Genomic DNA, 25,026 nt, shown 5'->3' on the forward strand with positions numbered 1-25,026 from the left:
GAATGTAAATATATATATCGATCTAATGTATTTCGATCAAAAAATTTCTTGTATGCCTTATATCTGGAGAACTACATACAGTGTAGCCAAATTCGAAGTATCACTTAACTCAATACGATGTTATTTCGTAATAAACAAGAAAAATTGATTTAGGGGCCGTTCAAAGATTTTGTGGTCCTTGATCCACAAACTAATTATTGACGATGATCGCAATCTTTTGATTCATTTTTTTTGGGATAATTCCAGAAATTCTTGTTATACTTCTAAATCTAATACAGCATGATATGAATATATCATCTTTATTTCTGTTTATAACTTCAATATACTGTTAGATATGCGTCTTTTTTTGTGAATCATATTTCACTTCTGTTACATCGAAACAACTACAACGATACTTGTATTTTTTAACATCTTTATTTGTATTTATGAGCAAGATATACTTTTAAGTTATGCACAAGTTGTTCAAGAAAGGAAGAAAAAGAATATGAAAAAGAGAAATAGAACTAATTTCTTTTCTGTTGTTATGTGGTGATATTTTGTTATGATAGTGATTTGACGATGTGAGTTTAGTAGTCATAGTAACGAAATATAAATTATTTATAACAAAGAATTCATCTCGTGAAAACTACATGTATAAATTTTAAGGAGTGTAAAAGTTTAATTTGTTACGTACTGCAATAAAAGGTACTACCATAACGCAGTGTGAAAGTGGAGTAGCCTTAGTTATATAAAATATACAAACTGAGGACCTTTTTTTTACGTTACTTAAATAAATTGGTGGTTCCGCCCAGGATTTTAGGAGTTTTGTGGGAAACTAAGTAAACAATCTGTTAGATAATTAACTAAGATTGTAGATTGATTTTAAAGCTACGTGGTGGTTTTGCTAAAAACAGCAAAACGGAGTATACTTTACTAAGGAGTGGCAGAAAAATTTTCAGAAATATCAAAACGACTCTTCGTGATACTGAAAATGCAACTGAATCAAATGGTAATAGAGAGATGGACTACTCTGGCTTAGCAGAACTAATTAAACAGCAGTTTGGACAACTGAGACAAGATATTGATGACCGAATGAATCCACAAATGGAACAAGTGGAGCAACAAATGAAACAAACAGATGGGACAATTAAGGCAAGATCTTGATGAACAGATGAAACAACTCGACAGTAAAATCGACAGTAACAGTCAACATTTAACAGAACAGATTAATCAGACAAATCAACAAATTGGACAAAGTGATCCTGAACCTTTCATGGAAATTATAAAAAATACAGATCCTAAATTTGCACCAACGAAGAAATATGATATCATTGATTTAAATGTGTAGATGAAATTTGCTGAGTGTTCGCAAAAACATACCGCGGTATTGGTCGATTGAGTTGGAGCTGTTGAAGTGTTCACTCAACGAAAAGACTAAAATGATAATAGTGAACAATCCGATGGCGCTTTCACAGAACATGATGCAATTCATTTACTTCAATCATCTAGGTATGACATTGCAAAATTTTGAAAATCCATCAATGGTGCAATATAATACTAACTTGAACCAAACTAACCTTAATCGAAACCAAGTTCGAAGTATCCATGTGAGATTAAAGTGTGATTCCAATGTGAAAAGTAATGTTAGATTTACATATAACGGTAATGTAAACGAATCTAATCTTAGTAGCAACAGTAATAGCAATTGTACTACACTTAAGAAGCATGTACACATTAAATTTAATTTCCCTCGAATTTGATTTTGTAGAAATTCCGTAGATGACACAAATTCTCGAAATAGGAAATAAAGAACTGTAGAAGTAAATAACGCGCAAGATTGTATTCCAGTTTGTGATTTTCAATGCAATTTGAATGAATTCGTTGGTCATGTAACCTAAGCTTAAGTTATGGCTTCCGCGAAAACCGTATTCAATTGACTTTAGTTATACTTCACTGTAAATTCAGTTATGATTTTGTTTCTTATTTCCATTTCATTTGAATTCTATGAATATAATTCAATGAATGACCAAGTGGACAAATTCGTGGGACAACTTCGGCTATGGGGAACTCTACCAATTTTGAAATATTTAACCTCGTGCTCCACTCCCTAACCAAGAATCTGAAACAATTTCTTCTCGGAACCTAACACTTCCCCTCCATAACCGACAAATGTCATGGGGATCTCTATCATTTTTAAAATTTTTAACGTCATTCGATTTGACTACACTTATGTCAGTTACGGAGGGGAAGGGGGAGGTTCCGAAAAGAAATTGTTTCCGTTTCTTGGTTAGCGAGTGGAGCCGTATCAAATGAGGTTAAAAATTTCAAAATTGTTAGAGGTCCCCATAACACTTGTCGGTTATTCTATGTTGATTTTGGAGGGGAAGGGGGAGGTTCCGAAAAGAAATTGTTTCAGTTTCTTGGTTAGTGAGTTGAGCCGTATCGAATGAGGTTAAAAATTTAAAAGTTGGTAGAGGTCCCCATAACGATTGTCGGTTATTCTATGCCGGTTATGGAGGGGAAGGGGGAGGTTCCGAAAAGAAATTGTTTCAGTTTCTTGGTTAGTGAGTAGAGCCGTATCGAATGAGGTTAAAAATTTAAAAGTTGGTAGAGGTCCCCATAACCATTGTCGGTTATTCTATGCCGGTTATGGAGGGGAAGGGGGAGGTTCCGACAAGAAATTGTTTCAGTTTCTTGGTTAGCGAGTGGAGCCCCATCGAATGAGGCTAAAAATTTCAAAATTGTTAGAGGTCCCCATAACACTTGTCGGTTATTCTATGTCGGTTATGGAGGGGAAGGGGGAGGTTCCGAAAAGAAATTGTTTCAGTTTCTTGGTTAGTGAGGGGAGCCGTATCGAATGAGGTTAAAAATTTAAAAGTTGGTAGAGGTCCCCATAACCATTGTCGGTTATTCTATGCCGGTTATGGAGGGGAAGGGGGAGGTTCCGACAAGAAATTGTTTCAGTTTCTTGGTTAGCGGGTGGAGCCCCATCGAATGAGGCTAAAAATTTCAAAATTGTTAGAGGTCCCCATAACACTTGTCGGTTATTCTATGTCGGTTATGGAGGGGAAGGGGGAGGTTCCGAAAAGAAATTGTTTCAGTTTCTTGGTTAGTGAGTTGAGCCGTATCGAATGAGGTTAAAAATTTAAAAGTTGGTAGAGGTCCCCATAACGATTGTCGGTTATTCTATGCAGGTTATGGAGGGGAAGGGGGAGGTTCCGAAAAGAAATTGTTTCAGTTTCTTGGTTAGCGAGTGGAGCCCCATCGAATGAGGCTAAAAATTTCAAAATTGTTAGAGGTCCCCATAACACTTGTCGGTTATTCTATGCAGGTTATGGAGGGGAAGGGGGAGGTTCCGAAAAGAAATTGTTTCAGTTTCTTGGTTAGCGAGTGGAGCCGTATCGAATGAGGTTAAAAATTTCAAAATTGTTAGAGGTCCCCATAACACTTGTCGGTTATTCTATGTCGGTTATGGAGGGGAAGGGGGAGGTTCCGAAAAGAAATTGTTTCAGTATCTTGGTTAGTGAGTGGAGCCGTATCGAATGAGGTTAAAAATTTCAAAATTGTAGAGGTCCCCATAACCATTGTCGGTTATTCTATGTCGGTTATGGAGGGGAAGGGGGAGGTTCCGAAAAGAAATTGTTTCAGTTTCTTGGTTAGTGAGTGGAGCCGTATCGAATGAGGTTAAAAATTTAAAAGTTGGTAGAGGTCCCCATAACGATTGTCGGTTATGCTATGCCGGTTATGGAAGGGAAGGGGGAGGTTCCGAAAAGAAATTGTTTCAGTTTCTTGGTTAGTGAGTGGAGCCGTATCGAATGAGGTTAAAAATTAAAAGTTGATAGAGGTCCCCATAACCATTGTCGGTTATTCTATGCAGGTTATGGAGGGGAAGGGGGAGGTTCCGAAAAGAAATTGTTTCAGTTTCTTGGTTAGCTAGTGGAGCAGTATCGAATGAGGTTAAAAATTTCAAAATTGGTAGAGGTTCCCATAACACTTGTCGGTTATTCTATGTCGGTTATGGAGGGGAAGGGGGAGGTTCCGAAAAGAAATTGTTTCAGTTTCTTGGTTAGCGAGTGGAGCCGTATCGAATGAGGTTAAAAATTTCAAAATCGGTAGAGGTTCCCATAGCCCAAAATTGTCCCCAATTCGTACATTTATGATCTTGATAAGAACCTTTTTTGATAAAACCGTAACTTCCTTTTTGTATGAACTGCATTTTGGCACGTTCTTCAAAGTATACTAAAAGTAAATGGATGCAATTAGTTAAAACATTAGTTCCTTCTGAGATTGTGACCAAAGTTAACATGAATGATATATAATCTTCGAATTTATTCTTCATATGATAATTTCTTTACTTGTGCTAGTTTTTGTTGTGATGTTAATTATCGTCTTTTGTTCTGGATATTGTCGATATTTCAATTCTAATTTTGTTGGATATTTCTATGTCGATATTTTGTTGGAATATGTCATATATTTGATCCTTTGTTGTTTAAAAGAGAAATTATGTAAATGTTATATTAGTATCCTTTTCACAATCTTCTTAGTTTTGCCCGATAAAATAATATAGATTTTGTTAACCTTCAACTTTATAACACGTATCAATGGCTCCAAAAGAACCTAAAATTAAACAACTTCTATGCCGTTGTCTGAATATACCTCTTGTGTTCGACGTTGAAATGTATAAATATTTGAAATGAAATTAATTAAGAGAATTGAGATAAAATATGAAAATAATATTTATATAAAAGTAAATATGATATACGATTATACGATTATATGAATTGTAATTTTTATATATACGAGGGTCATTCAAAGGCTTAAGTAATTAGTATGTAATAGTTAACGGTCCAGGATTTCTTTTCTTATTTTTAGACAAAAAAGTCCTATTGTCCAGGCGCAACATACAACGATACTTGTATTTTTTAACATCTTTAAATTGTATTTATGGGCAAAATGCACTTTTAAATTATGCACAAGCTGTTCAAGAAAGGAAGAAGAAGAATATCAAAAGAGAAATACTAATTTCTTTTCCTTTGTTATGCAATGAAATTTTGTTAGGATAGTGATTTGACGATGTGAGTTTAGTTGTCATAGTAACGAAATATAAATAATTTATAACAAAGGACCCATCTCGTGAAAACTGCATATATAATTTTTAAGGAGTGTAAAAGTTTAATTTGTTACGTACTGCAATAAAAGGTACTACCATAACGCAGTGTGAAAGTGGAGTAGCCTTAGTTATATAAAATATACAAACTGAGGACCTTTTTTTTAGGTTACTTATATAAATTGGTGGTTCCGCCCAGGATTTTAGGAGTTTTGTGGGAAACTAAGTAAACAATCTGTTAGATAATTAACTAAGATTGTAGATTGATTTTAAAGCTACGTGGTGGTTTTGCTAAAAACAGCAAAACGGAGTATACTTTACTAAGGAGTGGCAGAAAAATTTTCAGAAATATCAAAACGACTCTTCGTGATACTGAAAATGCAACTGAATCAAATGGTAATAGAGAGATGGACTACTCTGGCTTAGCAGAACTAATTAAACAGCAGTTTGGACAACTGAGACAAGATATTGATGACCGAATGAATCCACAAATGGAACAAGTGGAGCAACAAATGAAACAAACAGATGGGACAATTAAGGCAAGATCTTGATGAACAGATGAAACAACTCGACAGTAAAATCGACAGTAACAGTCAACATTTAACAGAACAAATTAATCAGACAAATCAACAAATTGGACAAAGTGATCCTGAACCTTTCATGGAAATTATAAAAAATACAGATCCTAAATTTGCACCAACGAAGAAATATGATATCATTGATTTAAATGTGTGGATGAAATTTGCTGAGTGTTCGCAAAAACATACCGCGGTATTGGTCGATTGAGTTGGAGCTGTTGAAGTGTTCACTCAACGAAAAGACTAAAATGATAATAGTGAACAATCCGATGGCGCTTTCACAGAACATGATGCAATTCATTTACTTCAATCATCTAGGTATGACATTGCAAAATTTTGAAAATCCATCAATGGTGCAATATAATACTAACTTGAACCAAACTAACCTTAATCGAAACCAAGTTCGAAGTATCCATGTGAGATTAAAGTGTGATTCCAATGTGAAAAGTAATGTTAGATTTACATATAACGGTAATGTAAACGAATCTAATCTTACAAGCAACAGTAATAGCAATTGTACTACACTTAAGAAGCATGTACACATTAAATTTAATTTCCCTCGAATTTGATTTTGTAGAAATTCCGTAGATGGCACAAATTCTCGAAATAGGAAATAAAGAACTGTAGAAGTAAATAACGCGCAAGATTGTATTCCAGTTTGTGATTTTCAATGCAATTTGAATGAATTCGTTGGTCATGTAACCTAAGCTTAAGTTATGGCTTCCGCGAAAACCGTATTCAATTGACTTTAGTTATACTTCACTGTAAATTCAGTTATGATTTTGTTTCTTATTTCCATTTCATTTGAATTCTATGAATATAATTCAATGAATGACCAAGTGGACAAATTCGTGGGACAACTTCGGCTATGGGGAACTCTACCAATTTTGAAATATTTAACCTCGTGCTCCACTCCCTAACCAAGAATCTGAAACAATTTCTTCTCGGAACCTAACACTTCCCCTCCATAACCGACAAATGTCATGGGGATCTCTATCATTTTTAAAATTTTTAACGTCATTCGATTTGACTACACTTATGTCGGTTACGGAGGGGAAGGGGGAGGTTCCGAAAAGAAATTGTTTCCGTTTCTTGGTTAGCGAGTGGAGCCGTATCAAATGAGGTTAAAAATTTCAAAATTGTTAGAGGTCCCCATAACACTTGTCGGTTATTCTATGTTGATTTTGGAGGGGAAGGGGGAGGTTCCGAAAAGAAATTGTTTCAGTTTCTTGGTTAGTGAGTGGAGCCGTATCGAATGAGGTTAAAAATTTAAAAGTTGGTAGAGGTCCCCATAACGATTGTCGGTTATTCTATGCCGGTTATGGAGGGGAAGGGGGAGGTTCCGAAAAGAAATTGTTTCAGTTTCTTGGTTAGTGAGTAGAGCCGTATCGAATGAGGTTAAAAATTTAAAAGTTGGTAGAGGTCCCCATAACCATTGTCGGTTATTCTATGCCGGTTATGGAGGGGAAGGGGGAGGTTCCGACAAGAAATTGTTTCAGTTTCTTGGTTAGCGAGTGGAGCCCCATCGAATGAGGTTAAAAATTTCAAAATTGTTAGAGGTCCCCATAACACTTGTCGGTTATTCTATGTTGATTTTGGAGGGGAAGGGGGAGGTTCCGAAAAGAAATTGTTTCAGTTTCTTGGTTAGTGAGGGGAGCCGTATCGAATGAGGTTAAAAATTTAAAAGTTGGTAGAGGTCCCCATAACCATTGTCGGTTATTCTATGCCGGTTATGGAGGGGAAGGGGGAGGTTCCGACAAGAAATTGTTTCAGTTTCTTGGTTAGCGAGTGGAGCCCCATCGAATGAGGCTAAAAATTTCAAAATTGTTAGAGGTCCCCATAACACTTGTCGGTTATTCTATGTCGGTTATGGAGGGGAAGGGGGAGGTTCCGAAAAGAAATTGTTTCAGTTTCTTGGTTAGTGAGTTGAGCCGTATCGAATGAGGTTAAAAATTTAAAAGTTGGTAGAGGTCCCCATAACGATTTTCGGTTATTCTATGCCGGTTATGGAGGGGAAGGGGGAGGTTCCGAAAAGAAATTGTTTCAGTTTCTTGGTTAGTGAGTGGAGCCGTATCGAATGAGGTTGAAAATTTAAAAGTTGGTAGAGGTCTTCATAACCATTGTCGGTTATTCTATGCCGGTTATGGAGGGGAAGGGGGAGGTTCCGAAAAGAAATTGTTTCAGTTTCTTGGTTAGCGAGTGGAGCCGTATCGAATGAGGTTAAAAATTTCAAAATTGTTAGAGGTCCCCATAACACTTGTCGGTTATTCTATGTCGGTTATGGAGGGGAAGGGGGAGGTTCCGAAAAGAAATTGTTTCAGTATCTTGGTTAGTGAGTGGAGCCGTATCGAATGAGGTTAAAAATTTCAAAATTGTAGAGGTCCCCATAAACATTGTCGGTTATTCTATGTCGGTTATGGAGGGGAAGGGGGAGGTTCCGAAAAGAAATTGTTTCAGTTTCTTGGTTAGTGAGTGGAGCCGTATCGAATGAGGTTAAAAATTTAAAAGTTGGTAGAGGTCCCAATAACGATTGTCGGTTATGCTATGCCGGTTATGGAAGGGAAGGGGGAGGTTCCGAAAAGAAATTGTTTCAGTTTCTTGGTTAGTGAGTGGAGCCGTATCGAATGAGGTTAAAAATTAAAAGTTGATAGAGGTCCCCATAACCATTTTCGGTTATTCTATGCAGGTTATGGAGGGGAAGGGGGAGGTTCCGAAAAGAAATTGTTTCAGTTTCTTGGTTAGCTAGTGGAGCAGTATCGAATGAGGTTAAAAATTTCAAAATTGGTAGAGGTTCCCATAACACTTGTCGGTTATTCTATGTCGGTTATGGAGGGGAAGGGGGAGGTTCCGAAAAGAAATTGTTTCAGTTTCTTGGTTAGCGAGTGGAGCCGTATCGAATGAGGTTAAAAATTTCAAAATCGGTAGAGGTTCCCATAGCCGAAGTTGTCCCCAATTCGTACATTTATGATCTTGATAAGAACCTTTTTTGATAAAACCGTAACTTCCTTTTTGTATGAACTGCATTTTGGCACGTTCTTCAAAGTATACTAAAAGTAAATGGATGCAATTAGTTAAAACATTAGTTCCTTCTGAGATTGTGACCAAAGTTAACATGAATGATATATAATCTTCGAATTTATTCTTCATATGATAATTTCTTTACTTGTGCTAGTTTTTGTTGTGATGTTAATTATCGTCTTTTGTTCTGGATATTTGCGATATTTCAATTCTAATTTTGTTGGATATTTCTATGTCGATATTTTGTTGGACTATGTCATATATTGGTCCTTTGTTGTTTAAAAGAGAAATTATGTAAATGTTATATTAGTATCCTTTTCACAATCTTCTTAGTTTTGCCCGATAAAATAATATAGATTTTGTTAACCTTCAACTTTATAACACGTATCAATGGCTCCAAAAGAACCTAAAATTAAACAACTTCTATGCCGTTGTCTGAATATACCTCTTGTGTTCGACGTTGAAATGTATAAATATTTGAAATGAAATTAATTAAGAGAATTGAGATAAAATATGAAAATAATATTTATATAAAAGTAAATATGATATACGATTATACGATTATATGAATTGTAATTTTTATATATACGAGGGTCATTCAAAGGCTTAAGTAATTAGTATGTAATAGTTAACGGTCCAGGATTTCTTTTCTTATTTTTAGACAAAAAAGTCCTATTGTCCAGGCGCCACATACAACGATACTTGTATTTTTTAACATCTTTAAATTGTATTTATGGGCAAAATGCACTTTTAAATTATGCACAAGCTGTTCAAGAAAGGAAGAAGAAGAATATCAAAAGAGAAATACTAATTTCTTTTCCTTTGTTATGCAATGAAATTTTGTTAGGATAGTGATTTGACGATGTGAGTTTAGTTGTCATAGTAACGAAATATAAATAATTTATAACAAAGGACCCATCTCGTGAAAACTGCATATATAATTTTTAAGGAGTGTAAAAGTTTAATTTGTTATGTACTGCAATAAAAGGTAATATCATAACGCAGTGTGAAAGTGGAGTAGCCTTAGTTATATAAAATATACAAACTGAGGACCTTTTTTCTACGTTACACAACGTTGTATTGTATTGATTTCTATCTTAATGCAAGGTCGTAGAGCAACTTGTTAAATAGTCAAACTTCCTTATCAAACGACATTTATGTAACACTAGACTTGTCTAACACTGTCGTTGGTAAATTTCAATTTTAGACTTGCAGCATCTAAAAAAATAAAGCGCTTACATGTAAAAATAATAATAATAAAAATGCGTAGTTCAGTTTCTGGCACCTTTTTACATTATAAATCACTTTAGACATGGTTGCTTCACCGCATACACCTTTGTCCTGTATACTACGTTTTTATTATTATTTTTAGTGAGTTGTTTCTTCTTTTTTTTCTATTTTACGTTACACTTCAGTAATTTTCAGCTATAAATTTGAAGTTTTAAGGCGTGAAATTTATAGCTTTTAACACGTAGAAAAGATAAAATTGTTTTTTAATGCTTCGTGTTTTATAGTGCATTTCCCATTATCACACTTCACCTTTCCCGAATTTTTATGTTACAGCTACGAAGGGAACAAGTGCATTCCTTAACGCAGGGCTATATAACCTGGATTAATGACAAGAAGTAGAGTTCGTATGTACGAAACAAAAACAAAGCATGTACATGTAAACAAGAAGAAAGAGAAAAAGCTAAACATGGAAGAATAACAAAGTATGATGTTTACATTTTGAGAACATCAAGAGAAAATTGAATATTTACAGGGTGATCTTTAAAGAAAGTTCGCGTTTCTCAATGTATTATTTACTGTTCTGTCAAAACAGAGTACAAATTGGACCAATTTTTCTCTTAATAGAAGGTTCTGGGGCTATTTTTTAGAGTCATACTTCTTTACAGGCGCGCACCCGTACTATTTTGTTTGGAGGTTTCAAGTTTTAAGGGGGGTGAGGAAGTTCAATACTACAAGTGACTTCGTCTATATAGTATTTAATGTGTATTATTCTGCACCCGAAAAGACGATAAGTAACTCTAAAATACTTCCACCTATATTTTAAAAAAAGTGAGAGAACTAGATTGTGTTTATAAGAGAAAGAGTACAGATGAATGTACACTATGTGATCAAAAGTATCCGGAAACTCCCCAAAACATACGTTTTCTTCATATTAGGTGCATTGTGCTGCCACCTACTGCCAGATACTCATTGTCAGCGACCTCAGTAGTCATTAGACATCGTGAGAAAGCAGAATGGGGCGCTCTGCGGAACTCACGGACTTCAAACGTGTTCAGGTGATTTTGTGTCACTTGTGTCAGAAGTCTGTACGCGAGATTTCCACACTCCTAAATATCCCTAGGTCCACTGTGTCTGATGTGATAGTGAAGTGGAAACGTGAAGGGACACATACAGCACAAAAGCGTACAGGCCGACCTCATCTGTTGACTGAGAGAGACCGCCGACAGTTGAAGAGGGTCGTAAAGTGTAATAGGCAGACATCTATCCAGACCATCACACAGGAATTCCAAACTGCATCAGGATCCACTCCAAGTACTATGACAGTTAGGCGTGAAGTGAGAAAACTTGGATTTTATGGTCGAGCGGCTGCTCATAGGCTACACATCACCAGGTAAATGCCAAACTATGCCTCGCTTGGTGTAAGGAGCGTAAACATTGGACGATTGAACAGTGAAAAAACGTTGTGTGGAGTGACAAATCACGGTACACAATGTGGCGATCCGATGGCAGGGAGTGGGTATGGCGAATGCCCGGTGAACGTCATCTGTCAGCGTGTGTAGTACCAACAGTAAAATTCGAAGGTGGTGGTGTTATGGTGTGCCCGTGGTTTTCTTGGAGGGGGCTTTCACCCCTTGTTGTTTTGCGTGGCATTCTCACGGCGTAGTCCTACATTGAATTTTTAAGCACTTTCTTGCTTCCCTTTGTTGAAGAGAAATTCGGGAATGGCGATTGTATCTTTCAACACGATCGAGCACCTATTCATACTGCACGGCCTGTGGCGGAATGGTTACACGGTCATAACATCCCTGTAATGGACTGCCTGCACAGGGTCCTGATTTGGATCCTATAAAACACCTTTGGAATGTTTTGGAATTCCCACTTCGTGCCAGGCCTCACCGACCTACATCGATACCTCTCCTCAGTTTAGCAGGTGATAAATGGGCTGCCATTGCCCAAGAAACCTTCCAGTAGATGATTGAAAGTATGTCTGCTCGAGTGAAAGCTGCCATCAAGGCTAAGGATGGGCCAACACCATATTGAATTACAGCAATACCGATGGAGGGCGCCACGAACTTGTAAGAAATTTTCAGCAAGTTGTCCGGATACTTTTGATCACATAGTGTAGGATCAAATTTTCATGCTATATCAATCATTTCGTGTATTAAGCAAGTGTAGTTTTACTAAGAAAGTGTACAAATGTATATTACATTAGGAAGCTTTTTTTTGAAGAGGGGGTTCCGTACCCAGTGAACCGTTTGTGGGTGCGCCCGTGCTTCCTTATTAAGCCATATTTATGCAAGACTAAACTTGTCTTAACAAGCATACATAAGCATTGTTGTTAGGGAATTATAATTTTAGACATTTATTATGTAAAATAACCATGAAGATTAACAGTTGTTATGCTCTATGATGAATTGTAGTGTTCCAAGAATGATTTATGCATATAGACCCATATATATAGGACTGTATTCAAATTGCATTGCGAATTAACAACGTCTGTGGATATTCACTAATATATAGAGAGTATCAAGACTAAGTAGACAGTTTATGGAATACACTGAGAAAAATATGTTATACGGACAGCGTATATTGTACAAATATACGGAATCCTTATGTTTACTACAAAAAATCAGTACGGAGCATACGTTATCCATGTACTATATACGCACTGCCATTTTCCTCGCTTAGATGTTGCATCACGCCTTGCAGGATGTTTGACATCAAACAGTCTTCCATATAGTAGATACAGCGTTATATACGTCCGCTATATGTTACATAAGTCCATCTGTATGTGAGTTCCTGGCCGCCTATATACAGTTCTTTCTTTTGTACGGAAAGTAATCTTATTTGAAACACTTATACGAAAAGTACGTATAAAATATACTTCTTGTTATACGTTTGTTGTACGTTAAGTCCTAAAACTACAGGATTCACACATGTAACCTACGTTTTTACGCATGCCACATAGTTTGTAGCGTATGTAAAAACGCGGGTTTGTGTTAGTGTTATAGCAATGGTACTAATTATAACGTAACTATTGTGTTTGTGTTGTATTAAATTTTATAAGATAATTTGTTTAAATTTAGTCTTTTTTTCTTTTCAAATATTTGAGTGTCAAATAATTTTAATACTGACGCAAGAAAATAAGTGTTAAAAGAGTATTGAAGTCTCAATATGTTAAAAAAAAAACTTTAAAAGGAAATGAGTTAAAACATTTGATGTTCAAGCCCAAAATAGACAAACCATTTACCTTATTCGTGACAAATATGATACACCACTGGTTCAATTATTAAGCCTCAAAATCGGATCGATGCAAAAGAATTTTCACAAAGTAAGAAACAACTTGCTGCCGAAACATTTGTTCTTATTCCCCCGCAGAAAGTCTAAAAAAAAAAGTGCCTCGGCTACATTGAATGTTTCACAAATCTCTATTATACGAATTCTTAAAGCTATTGGGTTTAAATCTAATCGCCCACAGGTAATTCATGACTTGTTGGAGGATGACACAGACAGAAGGATGGAATTTAGTGCGAAGAAAATCCTATAATTTTAGATAACATTTTGTAGACCTATGAAACTTCTTCCAAATTATCCGGTCGACTAACAGACATTGGTATACACTGAGAAAAATTTGTTCTCTGGACAGCGGTATATTGTACAAATATACGGAATCCTCTTGCTTACTACAGAAATCAGTACGGAGCATACATTATCCGTATGCTACATAGGCACTGACCTTAGATGTTGCATCAAGCCGTTGCAGGATGTCTGATATCTGACAGTCTTACTTATATTACATACATATATGTATGTTACTTTCGTTAGCTATATGTTATATACGTCCATTGGTATGTAAGATCCTGACCGCCTATATTGTTTCATACAGACAGTACGTACAGATGCAATACTTACACAGAAAGTATTATAAAACATGTGTTTCTAGTTATATGGTTGCTGTTCGTTAAGATCAAAAACTACAGGATTTACAAATGTAACATATGATTTTACATACGTTACATAAATTTTTTCTCAATATATGTATAGTCAGAACGTGCATTTAACATTAATGCAGCAACTAACCGAGTCTCGTGTCATTGCGAGAGGTAGTATTTCAAGTTATGACGTTTTAGGACAAAGGTTTTTATTTCACTCCTCCACACTATTGAAGAGCAGTCTGAGAGTATCTCGATGAAACATTTGGAGAAAAATGGATTGGTCGAGCTGACCCAATTGATTATCCAGCACACGTCTACTTAACTTTATCCCAGTTAACTTTCTTTTGGAGAGTACTCAAAAACACAATTAATAGTCGAAAACCACGGAGTATAGGTCATTTGAGAAATTACATCAGAGATGCATTTCAAGCAAGTAATATACAAACAAACTTGTATATATAAAAACAGTTTGATGACCGTAAAAGGCAGATTTTAAAGGTGTGTAAATTTTGATGGACAACAGTTTCAGCACTTGTGTTGATAAAAATTCAGTGGTTTTGTATTGAGTTATTGTATACAATAACATTTAATTGTAGGTGTAATAATTGTTAATCAAAATTGAATTGTATTACTATAATTGTCTATGTAATCTCAAAATACGTGTTATTACTTACTGTCAATCTACTTTTGGTTCACCCTGCATAACTGGAATCGAACTAGTAGCATTTTAATTAGTTTGAAAAAGACAATTAAAAAAAAGAAGACGAGGAAACCAATAAATGCTATCTTCGTAAAAATCGGTTTGTACTGTAACTGAAATTTTGTTCCTAATTCAATTTGCTTTCGCCATAAACGTAACACCTTTATGTACGACTTCCTTACTACAACTAAGTTAATTCACAAATATCACAACTTTCAATAACTGCTGGTTTGTTTCCACAACTACCACCTAATATCGCATATAGTAGTATGTTAATCACTTGGACCAATTGTTGTGCTCTTGGGTCATTAGCTCAGTAGCCACGGTCCAAGAGTATGTAAAACCGCCATTCTAAGTTTTTGCATGAGTACAGTTGTCCCTTTACTTTTATGTTCGGGTAGGGTGCATAAAACGACTTCTTAATTGCCAAAATTTAAAAATTTGGCTTTGTTGTGTAGGACCATAATATGTACCCCTAAAGTTTGGGTGGTACATCTGGTTTCCTTGTATGGGTAAAAAAATGTCAGAAATTAAAATTTGAGAGTTTCTGTCCTTTACCTTCCGAAGTGATTCTTTATTGCATCATGCGGTCCAATGGATGGGATAGTTGGATCCTATGGATGGATGCATTCTATTTTATTGTACTTTAATGCGCCTCTCTCAAATTTCGGCAAGGGGTACATTGGTCAATGTTTTAAATTTGGGAATTATCAAAAAAATAAAAGTTGACAATTTTTCCATAGAAATCATGTATATACCTCTGTAAATTTGCGTGGTTCAACTTGTCTTCTTTCATGGGTAAAAAATAGTCTAAATTTATACGTAAGTTATAAGATTTTCCATATGAATGATTTCTATTCAAATTTATCCTTCTGCATGAAATCAGTGATGCCAACCTGAAACAAAATGGAATCCCATGCCGAGAGGCAAATAATCCCATTTTACGTGTGAATTTCCCACGTTATATAATAATTAAAACTATGCTATAATATTAAACATTAAATTTCTCTGTGTTAGTCACTTTTTACAATATCTAAATGAATAAGCCGTAAATTTCGATTTTCTCGAAAAATTCCATATATGCTGCTTATTATCCCTTTCCGAGAAAATAAGGTCAAAAACTCCCACGATATGGGATTTTCCCCACAGTTTGGCATCACTGGATGAATTTTTTATTGATTACTTATGTTCAGTAATTGAGGTCGAATATTCAAGGGTTCGATTCAGGATGTGACATTTCTTAAACAAGGACATACCTGAAATTTTTCAAATACACCCAGAGATTTTCATGCTTAATTATATTCCCATTCTGAAAAATAACACAACATTGTCGAACGTAGAATATATTTAAGAAAGGCTTTTAAAGAAAGAATTTTGAGATCAGCGACATCTCTCATATTCTACACGACAAAGCTTACACGATCGCTTGCTTCAACTTTGACGTTCTTAATAATGATACAAAATAATAATAACTTGCTATTTGAAAAACTTCCAATTATCTTTCTGCGTACTGTTTTAGTACAAATACACACCCACAAGAAAAAGAAAATGCATTTAGAGCTAGAAGAGAAAGAGTGATTAAAAAATTATATGTTAAAATTACATTAATGGATTCCTCTTACGTATTTTTCAAACATATGACTTTCCTAGTCTCAGACCCACATCAGCTCTGTGCCAGATACTGGGGTAATGCTGGTTACTAATCTCTCCGAATCTGATGGGCCACAGTTCTAGGTTACGAGTAACGAAGTCTGTCAGCGGTTCCATTATAGATTTATGAAACGTCTCAACATGCTTATGAGAATTACGTTAATAGCCTTATACATACTTTCGAAATGTATGACAACTTTTTGTTGTCGTTAGTCCACAAAGGCTCATTTCGAGTCACAGGATCAATCTACGTTACTGATCTATGTGGATAACTAGGTCTGATGGGTCACTGGTCTAGGTCACGCGTTACGTAATTTATCATCTGTTCCATCATAGATTATGAAACGTTTCACCATGCTTGTCTGAATTACATTAATTGTCTCATACAGATTTGTTGTCTTCGGCCCACACCGGCTGTTTTTGAGTCATTGGATCAATCCCAGTCAATGGTTTCTCCGGGTACCTAGATGTAAAGGGACACTGGTCTATGTTATGAGCTACGATGTTCGTGACATACTCTATTACTGATTATGAAACGTTTCACTTTTTAAAATATTTACTAAAATAGAAAAGGATAAAATTTATTGATGATTTTTTTTCTCTCTGCATTGTTAAACCTGTTGGCTCCTTAAACTCCAGACATAAAATACTCAATATTTTCAAAACAAACAATATATTTACCTAGGTAAGTTAGAAGTATAAAAGCAAAAAGTTTAGAACACCACAAGTAATAAGTAAAGGTTTTTACACTAATGGCACTGTGATGTTTGTTTATTTCGTTTGTTGAGAAATGACTGAGATTAGTGCAGAGACAATAAAAATCGATTGTCTTGGGTGTAATTTACCAAGTTGAAAATAAGCCACACAAATGCATTAGGGCGGAAACCATGTCAGACAACTTGTTATGGATGAGACCATCAATTTTCGTCATGGGTTTTCCGATTGAGTTTTTTTTTTTCGACAGTTTTATTCCCCTCTGCAACAACTTTATAACTTTTTTTTGCGATTTCTTCATCGCATTTTTTTTATTAAAAAAAGCGAAACCGATAATATAAATCAATCACTGCAATTACCTGTGATCAATTGTGGAACTTCGTTTATGTTCTTTGCCATGTGTTTAATTATTATACTTACTTGCAATCCATGAAATGTTTCGATTGATATTATGCATATATTACACACATTCTATATAATTAGCCAAACTTAAACTTTTTAAGAGTTAATGATAACTCTATGTTGTAGGTCACTACGATATATCAATATACAGGGTGGCTGCAAAGTCCCGTTTATTCTTTGATAAATACTAATTTAAGTTTTCCCGTTACACCTTGATAAATGCTAATGTAAGTTTTCCGTTACTCCTTGATAAATGCTAATGTAAGTTTTCCGTTATTCCTTTATAAATAATAATGTAAGGTTTTTCATTGTTTCAGATTGTATGAATGATAGCTGATACTTCCAGTTACAGCATTGAAGAACACAGTGGCGTATTTTCAATTTTGTTTCGGGGGGTGCTTTGCTATTCCTGGAAATATGAAAATTGTGCAAGATATTTCATATACAGCACTTTAATTAAGTAAATAAAATTTCGGTGGGGAGGGTTTAAGGCCGGAAGGTTCCCCTTAAATACGCCACTGTAAGAACGTGTTATTGGAAGTTGTTGGGTGCATGAGAGAAACCACACCACCTATGATAATGCGGTATGGGGGCTCATAAAGGGCAATAATTGTACCAAACCGTTACGATACTACTGCTGAACTGACAGAAACTGTGAAATAATCTTTCGCTCAAATTACACCTGCAATGCTCCGCAAAATATCACACAGCACCTGGCGGCGTGTTATGTTTTGCCCTGAGAATGACGGTCAACAAATTGATCCTTTAACACTTACTGTTTCCTATCTCAATAAAACTTCTCGATAGCATTTTTTGTTCATGTCATTCAGTTCTATCCGAAGTACGTTTAATGATTTATGTTATGATACTTATTTTCAGGGATAACTGAACTTTGTGGCCAATCTGTATTATGAGATTTTATATTGTATAAAGAGGCGTCTATTGAGGGAGCTAACATCGATTAAAAAAATTATCGCTACAAGCTGGGGAAAGATAAACTTAATAATGTGCATGTACTAATGCTTACATACAGTTTTCTGAACCTGTATGAAGCTTTCTTTTCGTGCTTATCGCGACGAAATTAATATTTCAACCAAATTGAGTTTCTTAAGAGTCTTCATCCCGGCGAAATTAAAATACCGCTAATTTTACAGTAATTATGTGATATTTGAAACCGTTATCACGACTCACTGATCTGCTTTCGATTTCCAGACATTTTGAAAATCGGCATTTATTTTTGCGTTTCTAAACAGCTGAAAACGGAAAGCCACTAGGTGACTTCTGATAACGGTACCTCACGCAAAATAATATTGTCTAGGGCGCTCTTGTTCCATATTTCAATTATATTTTATCTATTTGAAGATATCACATAATTACTGTAAAATTAGCGGTATTTTAATTTCGCCGGGATGGAGACCCTTAACAGCCCCATCTCATCTTTCCTTAATATACCCTGGGGATATATATATATACGAGGGAGTGATCAGAAAGTAAGGTTACAAGGCCTGCAGGGAAACGTGTATATATTAATTCATATAACCAACGCAGTCAACAGATTGTACATACATTATGTTATTTTACGACATAATCCACACATCGGTTGAGGCATTTATCGCATCGTGGGATGAGTTTGAAGATTCCATCCTGGTAAAAATCTTATCCTTGTGTGTTCAGCGACGTTGTCATTAAATGTTCCACCTCCTTGTCTGAAGCAAAGCGACGGCCTCCGAGGTGCTCCTTCAAGTACGGCATTTCCAATTCTGTCATCAGATGCGGTAAAATGATCCTACTGTTGTCCGGAATTAGCTTCTCCACGAGAGCTGTGTTCAAATCGTCGGTGACGTTTTCTCCACCAATCGCGAACTTTCGACACTATTCTTCGACATTTTGACGAGAAAATTGCAATATCTCCGTAAAACTCTACCACATTCCTGTGAATTTCAGCTGCGGCTAAATGTTTCACCCGCGGAAATCGAATAACTGAGTGGACTTTTTCGCGAGACCAATTTTTAAAACGAGTCACCATTTGTCTTACCTACAACTAGCGTCATATTTTGCGGGTGGCTGAAACTTTGCACAGTTGTCAACTCTATGTATTAAAATTATCATGTACACCCTTCATTCCTCTATAACAGATGAAACTCTAGAAATATCGGTCTTGTAACATTAGTTTCTGATTACACCTCATTATATATATTTCCTTACAGTTTGTTTGTGGGTTATTACTATCTGTCATTCCATCTCAGCCACTATTGACAGCTTTCCAACAAAGTGAGATTTATTAAGACATGTTTACATATAAAAGTTTGCGAGCCGTCAGCATAAACAGCTGTTAGAGTGACATCTAATTAGAGACCTATTTACTGTGAGGATTAGTTGCGAACTCACTGAACCAATAATCAAATTCTCCACAATTATCACAAAACGGATTCTTGACAATAACACTGACAAATATTTGATCACGAGAATCAGCAGGACAAAGTGAAATGAAATGAAATGAAATCTTTAAGTTTAACGTCCTACGGTTATGCCGGTTAGGCTAAAGGAGATAATGAGAAATGAGTGAAATGGTGAAATGAAGAAAGTGGGAAGAAACGGGAGAACCCCGAGAAAACCCACGAGCACGGTGTTTGTCCACCGCAAAGTCCACACGGCGCGAACTGGGATCGAACCAGGGACCCCAAGCACCGAAGTGAACACTCTACCAGTGAGCCACCGCGCCCCCAGGATAAAGCAAATCTGATGACTTTTCATTGAAAGGTATGTTCATGCTCGAGAAAGGGATTGGAGCTGTCATTGTATACAGGTCATGATATGAAAAATATTGGACCACCAAATTGATGGCGTTAAACTAGAGTTACCATATATTTTTAAGTTTAAAAAAGACCATTTTGAACACAAGGTTTTGAAGAAACAGTTTTCACACATTTCTTGTTACTTCCAACTTTCTTATAGACAATTCTATCATAGTACTCTGGATACATGGTATCTATTTCCAATTATACAAATATATTGATATACATTCTGCTGTGTTAATCACTTCAGAGAAGAGCTCGTCCTCTCGCGCTCCACCACCGATGAATGGGTATAGACGCTCCTCACAAGAAAAGACAAATCTCTTTTTGGGGAATGCTCACTTTGAAGGATGGGAGCTCCTTTGCCAGTTCTCCCCCGAATCGACGCCCGTGGGAATGCATCTATAGACGCAGTTGCTTTGAATACCTCTTCCACATATGTTTGTGCCAGCTGAGTTTTTAAAACTTGATATTCATAGCGAAAGGTGTACAGATATTATTCCCATAAGTAATAGTATTATGGTAGTTTCGAGACCAAAGAACCCCTACAGATACTTTTCCTTTAAGTTATTCTCAGTCACATTTATAAAGAAAAAGAATTTAGTTTGCGCTTTCGTTTTCGGTGAACGAACATCTTTTCGACAATGTTACTTACGCAGTTAGTGTATGCATTTTGGCGTGGCGGAGACTCGGGTTTAATTCCCAGTGGGAACTCATTTGGTTCGGATAATGTGTTAACCTATAGGCCAAACTAATACACCCTGCCAACAAAAAGCCTTCTCTTTTCAATTATTATCATAAGCAAAGTTGCATGTGTGAATTTGTCCTCCTGTGCTCACTGCTATTTTGCGAGTAAAGCACAAAATGTCTAACTTGGCATAAAGTTCATGTATAAAACTTACGAGGACATATTTTAATTGGGAAATATATTATTCTGATAAACTTATAATTACTTTATATTATTTTAGATTACTTTAGATTATTTTATTATTTTTTTCTAAAATTTAATTTATATGCCAATTAGATTAAATTTTACCAAAATTTAAGCATTTTTATTAAACGGATTACAACCACACCTAGGTAATGACTAGTAACACTAATGTTCCCAATTAAAGATAGAGAATATGTCATTCTACTCCACTAATATATATATATATATATTTCTTGACACCAAGATAAGACAAAAATATAGACCAACTTGGGTGCACAAATGCTTCCTTTCGTAGTTATAGGCTGCTGAAAACATGAAAAAATGAACTTTAAAAGCCCTTAGCTCCAAAACCGGGACCTACCATAGTCGGGTGAAACCTTCACTTAGGAACTAGTATGTCTTATCCAAATATCCATATTTCAGAATCCTTAGGTACTCATGAAACGATATTTATAGAGGGAGTTTAGCTACGGGCATATAATTTGAAGTACTCACGAACTACCTCTATAAAAATTTTGCTGAAGTACTTCAGGATTCCGAAACATGGATATTTGGAGAGAGCACATACTAGTTCCTAAGTTTTTACCCGACTTCGGTAGGTTTCATAGTTCTAGAGCTATGGACTTTTAAAATTCATTTTTTCATGTTTTTGGCGGCCTATAACACCGAAAGGAAGCGTTTGTGCACAAAGGTTGGTTCATACTTTTTATCTTATCATGGTGTCTGGAATCACTTCCCAAACGTTGTCGGTGTTGTTTTGAAATACCCTGTATAAATATATACGAATAGATGTAATATAATCCATGTAATGAACAGAGGAATACTGTAGAAGTGAACAAATGGCTATATGAAGCAGAAAATTGTTTTAGTAGTAATATCATTACATTTCACAGTGGTCTGGAAGAGAAGATGAATAACATATTATAAATAGCAACCCAAGAGTGTATCCTAGGAGAGGAAAATTTACTGTATTAATGGAAATAATTCGAAACAACTTTAGCTTTTAGCTTATACATACATCTTCACTGTCAACGACAAGTAACTGCTTCCATTTTCCGAGAGAAAGAACGGATATGGTTATAAGTTTTTATATAATTTTTGATGTCTTAGCCAAAACCGTTGGAGATATAAAAAGGTGCTACTAAATCTTTTCTAGTAGAAAGTAATATTTCCAGTTCAGTGAATATACATTCAAGTATTATGTAATCTCTTGATGCTGACACCAAGTGATTACAAAAAAACACAGTAATATCTTGATTAACCTCTAGTTTAAAGCAGAATTTAACTTGTTGAGGTGCGGAATCAGAGTTCCCGCGACTTTCGTCTAAGATAGTTTGGACTATTCTTCTTGCAACCACTGTAGAAGTTTTCCAGGGAAAGCAGATTTTTGGGGACGTCCGCGGATTACACTATCTAGAATAGCCCAAACGTGTTTAGTTGACTCATATTCGGTGATTAAATGACTCATGACAGTTTCTGAACGTTATTTCTTGTGTGTTTTTTTTTTTTGGTTATTTTTGGCAGTGTGTCAGGAAAGACACTTTCCATAAGCAACATTTTTTTGAGAGCGGCTATTGTTTAGTTTTGGGGGGCCAACTTTTTCACCTACTTTTTTGCGATATTCTCTCCTGATTCGGTCGTTTTGTGGTTTCATACGTTAAATTAGGATCCATAGTATACCGGTAAGTAGTAGTAGTAGTAGTAGTAGTTGGAGGAGGAGGAACAGGGGTAGTAGTAGTAGTAGGAACAGGTTAGAAGACCCGCAGGGGTTCGTTGGATTCTGTTCTCGACATAAAATGGGCAATCACTTCCACTTACCTTTACCTACTGTGACTTAAAAATGTGTACGATTTCTTCTCAACACTATCAACTCATTTCTCCTGTATATCATCCTATTTTTCACTAATTTTGGGCCCCCATTTCTAAACAGTTGCCTTGGGAGCAAGCAAGTGGAAAATATCAATAGCATATTCGTCTGCAAAATATCAATATATCCAGCATTACTCATTGTGTCAAAACTCGGAACGCACAGAGCTCAAAAAGGCTCGCCACGCCATCAGTGAAAATCTTTCATTTTGGGCCGTTGATTGTACGCGATTCAAGTGGAACTCTTGAAGAGGTTGTCCCCAGACCTATGTGCGTCCGATGGACGAAAATTTGGAAAATGTGAACTCACTAAAGAAAATCACCTCGTATCGAAAGCTATCGTCCCGCACCCTGTTTGTTGCTCCCCGTTTCCATTTAGTAATATTGGATATGGTACGCAAGAGTTTACGTCTTGCAGCAATACAATGATGGCTTATTGATTCAGATATCTAATAAATGTAATCCGATGTTCTTTCACGTTTGCTCTCGGGATTTTGTTCCACACATTAGTTGCAGCCTTCAACTGAAGTTTTGTTGGGCCTAGTGGGCCAGAAGATTAAAACTTCCTTTTTGATGTCTTTTAAACTAGGTACTAACTCGATCTTTAGGGTTATTCGACTGCGTTCGAAATCGCTTAATTCTTTGACTCCTTTGGTTCGTGACATTATTGTTTTACATTATGGAATCTTCACAGACCTGGAATAAAGATCAAATTTCAAGTATATGTCTCTGTGCTCCCTTTCAAAACTAAGTGAGGATCCACATCTGGAAATTCGCCAATGTGTTACTGATTAAAGGTATCTCCTACACAAAATGGTTTGGCCGGTATAAACTTCTTATGAAAATATTTTTACAAAACTACAGCAGTTTAGTAAAGGCTCGGTAGTTGTTGTACGATTCTAATACGGCACATACCAAGAATGTCGAGACGGAGACGATACTTGAGCATAACTTGCCCTGCTATAGCTTTGGAAGAAAGTATGACATCAACGGTGTAACAGGACGAGTTTCTGACGAATTTGGCCAATAACCAAGGGCGCTCATTAGTGGAGCGCTCGCCGCCCCTTGAAGAAATTGTACTTCGGAATATCGAAAACTCAATTGAATTTTTAGAATAGTTACAGTAAAATTTGAAACTATATTTGAAATGTCGCTTATACTTGCTCCCCCCCCTTGGAAACCACAACATGGGCGCCCTTGCCAATAACTCTAATTTCGTTCATCAACCCACAAGGGACCTTGAGGACAAAGACAGTACTATCATTCAAACAAATGATATCTCGAAGAGCCATCTCTCGAAATTCACAGGAACACCACTAGGTCGACTGTATTGTAATGGTAGAAGATATTGACTTTCTGATTCTGTTAATAGCGTTCGCACCAGAAAAAATACCTACCTAGTTAACTGAGGCAGGATAAGGCAAAATTCTAGAGTAGTCTACTAAGAGTATTCCATCAGATGCACTATGCTTTGGAACATATGTTACAACCTGCAAATGGAAATGGCAGAAAGAAACTCAGATTTCTTTTCTTCCAACTACCACACTAAAACCACCGACATCCGAAGGGCTCCTCCTGAGACTAGTGGTATGCAAATAACAAAGTGTTGCTGTTTGGGGTTGGGGTTGCTTAAAAGCATACATGTTCTCACTGTGTAAAGGATCAGGATGCCAAAATTCAATATCACTTACATGAATTAAAGGAAGAAATGTTAGATTAAATTAAAACAATTTACTCTATGAAGAGGAATATGCAATAGAATCTTAGAGGATAGAAACATACAATTTTAACTGAAACGTGTCTGATCACTTTTGTCAAAGATAGTGATTGAAGAAGAACTAACCAACAAAAAGTAGAGAGAGAAGGATCATTACATTAAGATAAAAATATTACAGTAAAACTATATGAGAAATCAGCGGCAAAGGAGTTCTTTGCATTGAACAGTGAGAGTGTGAACTTTTTCCTATCTGAGTTCGATTCTGATAAACCTAGATCATCAAAAGTTACTAGGAAAATGTTTTGAAATGAGTCTAGCCACAACAAAGTATATTATCAGACTTAGCAACATAGCATTATGTATAATGTAAGAAATTTTAAAAAAAAGTTCATTATGGCTGAGTG

At 35.9% G+C, this 25,026-nt stretch overlaps 1 protein-coding gene across 1 annotated transcript in view; it reads left to right on the forward strand.

Moving 5' to 3' along the window:
- Positions 1-25,026, forward strand: part of LOC145671501 (KH domain-containing, RNA-binding, signal transduction-associated protein 2-like) — a 1,003,314-nt gene that overhangs the window by 156,413 nt on the left and 821,875 nt on the right. The window lies entirely within an intron of this gene.

The sequence above is a fragment of the Thermobia domestica genome, chromosome 2 (genome assembly GCF_964235325.1).
Source record: "Thermobia domestica chromosome 2, izTheDome1.hap1.1, whole genome shotgun sequence".
In the NCBI taxonomy this organism is placed as follows: Eukaryota; Metazoa; Arthropoda; class Insecta; order Zygentoma; family Lepismatidae; genus Thermobia; species Thermobia domestica.